The sequence below is a fragment of the Pinus tabuliformis genome, chromosome 9 (genome assembly GCF_031772625.1).
Source record: "Pinus tabuliformis cultivar Carrire ecotype Pingquan chromosome 9, CPIR1, whole genome shotgun sequence".
In the NCBI taxonomy this organism is placed as follows: domain Eukaryota; kingdom Viridiplantae; phylum Streptophyta; class Pinopsida; order Pinales; family Pinaceae; genus Pinus; species Pinus tabuliformis.
In genome coordinates, this window is record NC_142307.1 from 75435981 (window position 1) to 75442952 (window position 6972).

The window sequence follows — 6972 nt, forward strand, 5'->3', positions numbered from 1 at the left end:
AACTTGCATTCTTCTAAGCCATGTCTTAATTCTTTTGAATTCCTCTTAAGTACCATAATACCTAAGGATCACGTTTATGGTTACTGTATCAACTAGATAGCGACAAATCTCCAATAAGTTAAGAGTTCCTTCCATTTCTTGGAAAGGACCACATCTTCCATGGGCATAAATAATAGACTTAAACTCGTTTGGAGATGGCTTATACCTAGAAGTTTACATTTCAGTCAATATTTCCTCTGCTTCATTAGGAAGATTCATGAGTGCTAGTGCACTAATAAGTGACTTATACCCAATTGCATTAGTGACCAAATCAAAGAAATGACCTTGAGCATATGCCTTCTCAATTTAGTTAGTAAAACTTCGACAATAGATTACAAGGAACAACTTTACAAGAGTAACTGAAACCATAATTCCAAAAACCCAATGTTATTTATCACCATATAAAGATAAACCATCCTCCTTGTATATAAGTTATCAAATATATTCTAACAATATCTGCAACCAGAGCCATAACAACAAAACCCTAACCATGACTTAATAAAAAACCAAAATTCCCAATGGGATAAAGGTAAGGATTTGGCAACTACATATTAAATGCAGTGAACCAAAGAATAAAACTTGACAAAAGATCCAGAAGCGAGTCTAGAGTTGAAGCAATTATGGCTAACGAGCCACTCTTTATTGATGCATATACTTTCGCAGTGAAAAGGACAATGTTTACTATGTTAGACAATCGAATTGCAATTGTCTCACTTCTTGCAACCTTGTCATGCTCTTCCTTGGATAAGCCAGGAAGATAATCGTGCTCAGATACTGTATCCATTTTTGTGAATCCCTCAAAATATGAGTCTTCTTCAAGCTTTCCATGATAGATCACCTTCTTCAAGGTCCCAGCCCATCATGTTGTTGCTACGTTTCCTGTTGTATTTGTCACTCTTCTTTACAGTTTGGCTAAGGGAAGCCATGACTCTTCCTTTGGTAGATGGAAACTGTGTCTTTATAAAGGAGAGGCACAATGAAGTTGTGGTTTCTTATTGCTACAAAGGTTTGTATTGTGGTGAAATTTATGGAAAGTTTTGTAACAAAATATCCCCTCATCAACATAGAGTACAAATATGCATTTTCATTTGAAAGACAGTGATAAATGATCGAATATGTCCAGTTGCATTGGTGTAGACCGTGTCATACTCGTGGATATTGCAAAATGACCAAAATTATCATTGTCGAAGGCAATCATTGCATCATTCTCGACATATACAAAATACATAATGCTTTACCACTTGTATTAATGTTGTTGTTGTTGAATAATATGAATGCTATATTATTACCGTAAACAACCATTAAATGCTTCCAATCTATAAAAAACATTGTTGGAAAATGACAATATATACAACCTTACTCCAATCACAATGATATGACGTTGCTCTATGGCTTGAAATCTGCAATGAAAATTGTAAGCTACACATTATATATCCAATGTAGACACAAAATATATCGAAACATAATATATATATATATATATGTATGTGGTACAAACGATGTGGCTAACATCACCCATGTTAGAGAAACACAACAAAACAACCATAATTTAACTTTGCCAAGCTCCAACCCTCTTTTGAAGACCAAAAACAAATAGTTTGCTCTAACTGTGAGTATCCACATCCTAATCATAACCTCTACAAATCACACTACTACTCCTTGAGTTGGTGGCTTCAACATATGCTCTCCCGTCAACTTTCATAATTAGAGCATATAACATTATCGCCGATAGGAAGTCCATTCGCTTCTCTAGTCAATGATAAAGAGGACTGTGATCGATATCACCACTGCAATTGTGACCAATTTGCAAGTGTACCCCGCCTCAAGTCGCGAAAGAATATGGGTGCTCTTCCTTAAGTCACATTACTCAACATCATCATATTGAGAGTGCATATCTAGGTATCCCATCTTGTGAGGCCGTCTACACCGAAGGCATGAATGAAAAGGAGAGATGGCCTTGGATTTTCCAAGTTTTGTGGATCATTCTTATGTAAAACCCAGTAGTGCAGTGAAGTGAAGTGCGATTTTTCAATTGTATATGTCCCGCCTTTAGGCCACGACGTTCTTTAGTTTAAGAACAGAAGTTGTTACAAGAAATAATATGAACGAATCACTAGATAATAAGAACTTTACTTCATGAGAATAAAATATACACCCTCAATAATACATACGCTAGCATAAACAATCTGCATGCTGATATTTTCAAGTTCTCAATGCATTGTGGTTTCATGTAATTTGTGGGAAACGATGCAATGTAACGCCAACTGAGATGCCATGAAATTGATAGGTGACTTTCCATTAATGCAATGCATTAGCGCCCATAATATGAATAAAATCCTTCAATATTTCTTCTTCAGTTCATCTATGTTTCTAGAATCGACTCCTCCACTACCAGTTGTAGTAGAGAGAGACAAAAGATTCAAGTCCAGCTATAAACATTATGAGCATTGAAGAGATTGGATTTGGCGTCAAGAAGAGCATTGTTCCACTGTAGACTCCATTACGAGAAGTTGTAGCAGTCTCCTCTTGGGTATGCGCAGTAAAGAGATGATGCACTACAATTGTCTGAATATGCTCCAACTGTTCTTCTACATGAGACATGTAGGCCGCTATCGTATGACATATAATGATGTTTGGAATTGTTTTCTATTCCTTAACATTCTCTAGCACTCACTGGCGTTTACTACATAGGTTGAGGACATATTTTTACTCAACATGTAACGCTCGCATTCAGAGTATCAACCCAACATGTAACACTCGCATTCAGGATGTGTAGTGGTGACTGTGTAACAATTCATGGAACGTCCTTGTCATATTGAATTTCTCCTTACATACTCTGTTCTGCCATCTACTGACTGAGCACATAATTGTATTTTTTGAAATTCTTCTGCGTCCTTGTTTTGGCAGAGATTCGGTGTAACATTTTCTAGAGATCAGACATGCTATGTATATATGTTTTCGATTGAATGGAAATGAAAATGAAACTATATGCATTGGTATTGTATACAAATATAGATGGTATCAACGAATGAACTTACCAATATGGCCCCTCCTACGTGGTTTCACTTTATTTTTCCCCTTCCTCATGGAGGGCCTCACGTAGTTCTAATTCCAAACAATGTATCAAATTACCATGGATATGCGCTTTGAAAACTGACATCAACAATTGATTTGATTAAGAAACAAACCAAGAAATATAACATTCATTCATATTTGTCGCTATGTGACACATATAACATGGTATTGATATTGAACTAGATGCATCGGCATGAAGAATGAGATGCTCTTGGCGGCATCGTATACGAAGCATAACGTACAATAACGTACTATAATGTACTACAGTAAATTTTCTCTGCCCATAGATTTTGTCTTATCCTAACGGTAAACTGTATAACGCTTCAGATTCTGAATTTTTGACGTATATATTTCTGCTCAAGACCATTACTCCACAGGTCCTCATCTGTATGTAGCAAACGTTGTGAACATCTCAGCGTAACGTTTCTCCTAAAGTATAGTTGCACTGCTCTGTGAGACACAAACTATGTCTGTAGACATCATAATCGTCAAATGAGATGGAGCATTCATCTAAACTCGATCATTTAATCCAACTACTATCGATAGGCTTTGAAATTTTCATCAATACTTCATAAACATTGTGTAGATAATTGTAGCTAGGTGAATTTTCCCTCAATTATTCACTTGAATCTCGTCCAAACTTGTCATGTCCATGCTAATTTTCCATTTTTTGTTAGTTTCTTTACTCATACTAAGCGCACTTCTTCTGGTGGAATTTTTTTTCTCTTATATTTAGAGGAAATCCTATATTATGCTCACAATGATTTCATAAACAACCCAAAGGTTTGTAATCCATTCTTCAGTTTGCAAAGTCATATATATTCACTTGTCTATCCTTCCCACCAGTACTTAAATGCCATTGATGAGGATTGATATCAAAGCCTATTTTCTGATTAGAATTCTCTGCAGAGTTGTGACAAAAAAATAGTTGTATTTTGCACGTCCCATCACAAAATATAAGGATTCTTACGTCCTTGAGTGTAGAGATATTTTCCACCCCTTATCACATATCTTTTGTACTAGGAAGCGTTGAGTGTTGTTCAAAATCATGATTGGGCGATATATTTTAAAGACTTTGAGATGGTATCCACCAAATAATTTTGTTCCCAAAGGATTAATGCCATATGTATCATGATGTTTACTAGATGTAGAATCCCAAATACGAACTGGATGGTTACTGGTTGTTGATGAGGTTCATTAATAAGTAAATTATATGGGTCTTAATGCCACTCTCTAGCTTATTAAAATCAACTTTTCTCACATTTCTTTACATATTTTATTATATTTTTCTTAGTGAAAAGGATAAAGGTGAGATGTTATATAATATAGCCTAATATGTATTAAATGGAGGAATTGAAGCAGTTTTGGGCTAATTTAAGTTGAAGTGGACAATTAAGAGGGACTTTAGGAGATTTGGTCTCCCTCCTTAACTCCTCAATCATTCAAAGATTCCTCCACCAGATCTCATCATCTCAGAGTTACAAGAAGCCAAGCCAACCGAGGTCATTGGTAGCCAAGACATTGACAATTGAAGATAAGTCAATCTCTAGTTTGGGAGCCAAGCCTCCCTAATTTTTAGGAAGTTGTTGGTAGCTTCAATTTGTATAAATAAGAAGGCCAAGGGCTCCATTAGTATTTGACTTTGTGTTGTAGCCAAGAGGCAATTTGGAGCTCAGACATTGTGATTGTTACTCTAATGTTATTTTTGACATTTTGATCATAATGAAAAGTTTACCTTGATTGAACATTGAGTTGTCTGAGGGCTGAAGCTTTTGGGTTAGGGCCTAACCCTAGCTGTAGAAGTTCCTCTTTTTGTACATGTATTCGTAGGTTAAAATCATAGTTAACTGCTGAAGTTATTCCTGCTTTGTTTAATTTACAAGTATTTGAGTGATTGTTTAGTTTTGCTTCCCTTAGTTGAAGAAGTAGATCAATGGTACAGTAGTGAAAGAGATTACATCAGAAAATCTTGTGACAGTGGCCTCTTCCTCATCTCCCTCATGGGATCATGGTTTGAGAGCCCCACTCTCATAGCCTCAAAAACAAATTTATCTTTTGATCATTGCACGGCTTAGGATTCCTTGTTAAATAGATCATTGTCTATAATTTCTTGGAAGCACCTACAATTTTAATTTTTTTCTTGAGTTTGTTGTAGTTTAAGAAGGCATTTCATTCCATCATTAGCCATCAATAAATCAGTTTTCTCAAATTCAACTAATCTTTTCCATATTTGTATGAAGTTATGCATAAATGAAAAGAAGAGCATGTGTTGTTGCAGGATTAGTTGATCTGCAGGGAGGAACTCATTCCACCAGCCTCATCTAAGCCTTCTCCACCTATTTCCAAGGCCTACCAACCCCTAATTTGAATTTTTGTTTTATAGCCACTGTGGGCAGCCACCTTGAGCAAATCCAACCATCTTGAAGTGTTGGGTTGAGCCTTGGGAACTGTGCACCTTCCCTACACCTTATTCCACCATCAGACATCTTCCCAGCACTTCATTTCACCTTCCCTACCTTCCTATAGCCTTCAGCTAGTTTCTTGTAGAAAACTAGGACATCTTGTAGTAAACTAGGACATCCTGTAGTAACTACAAGAAACCTTGTAGCAGCCTGTTTTAGCCTATTTTGAGAAGAAATGTTGATCTGAGCATAGGGTAGGCCCTCCACTTGACTTCCATGCCCCTCAATGCCATTTTGGACCAGCTTTTCCATGCCTTTCTCCCCTACAAAAGATCAGATTGTTTAGCTTAGCATTTACATTTCTAAATTGAAAATCAAAAGACTCTTTTTCTGCAATTTTAACAGAAGATAGCTAGTGCATGCATACATCAGTCATAGCAGTGTTAGGATAATTTCCATGCCTACTTAGTCTAGATAGCTAGATGATAGAATGCAAGGTTAGATTAGTTCTCTTCTGCAAGTAATGTGTGTCAATTCTTAGCTAGATAATTTCATGTCATTTCATAGCACTTTCCATTCAACACTTTCATTTTCCTAAAATAGGTAAGCATTTACTTTCTACATAAAGATATCTTTACATTCACTGTCACTAGTCAGACTCCTCTAGTCAATAGAAGACTGGTTTGAAAAGGCTAGTGGTTTATAGCCCGAGTTGAGAAGTGACAGGGGTAGACTATTGCATCTACTGTGCATACAACACTATCACCTCCAAGTTTGTACAAAACCCGTGTTGATAAAGTAAATTTGGTAGCCCTAGGAATTGTAGCATCCTTGCTGCAGCACTGGGGCTCATCACATTTTAGCATCTTTGTCGGGAGGTGTCTAAGTAGTTGCAAATTATGCTTTCCTTTTTTGTTTTACATTCAGTAAGTAGTTGCAATTTATGCTTTCCTTTTTGTTTTAAATTCAGTAAGTAGTTGCAATTTCTTCTTTCCTTTCTATTTAAAAATCAGTAAATAGTTGCAATTGTTGCTTTCTTTATTTGTTTTCATTCAATAGATAGTTGCAAATTCCTTCTTTCTTTCTATTTTGCAAGTAATTCTGGAAAAAAACCTATAAAAAAAGAACATTTCTTTTCATGCCTCATAGGAGTAGAGCAATTTAGGAAAAAAATTCCAAATATCCCCACACCATCAGACAACCAACCTTCCCTCTTCTTTGGTGGCATTCAGCTTCCCTCTCTGATTGCAGGGAACTAGAGGACCCATTAGGTGAACAACCATAGATCTTTGAAGAGCCTATTGGGGAAGAAGAAGAAGAACCCTTCCACGCACTTACAACATGGCTAAAAACAGAAATGAAGGTGATTTTCCCATTAGAGAGACTAATGGAGATTGTAGGATGAAAAACATAAGCTTCCTCTTTCTTCCCTTCCTCACTTCCATGGATTAACCTT

General features: G+C 36.3%; 1 pseudogene; it reads right to left on the reverse strand.

Moving 5' to 3' along the window:
• Positions 1–213: 213 nt before the first annotated feature.
• LOC149147180 (metal tolerance protein 5 pseudogene) overlaps positions 214–6972 on the reverse strand; it is a 34708-nt pseudogene continuing 27949 nt past the window's right edge.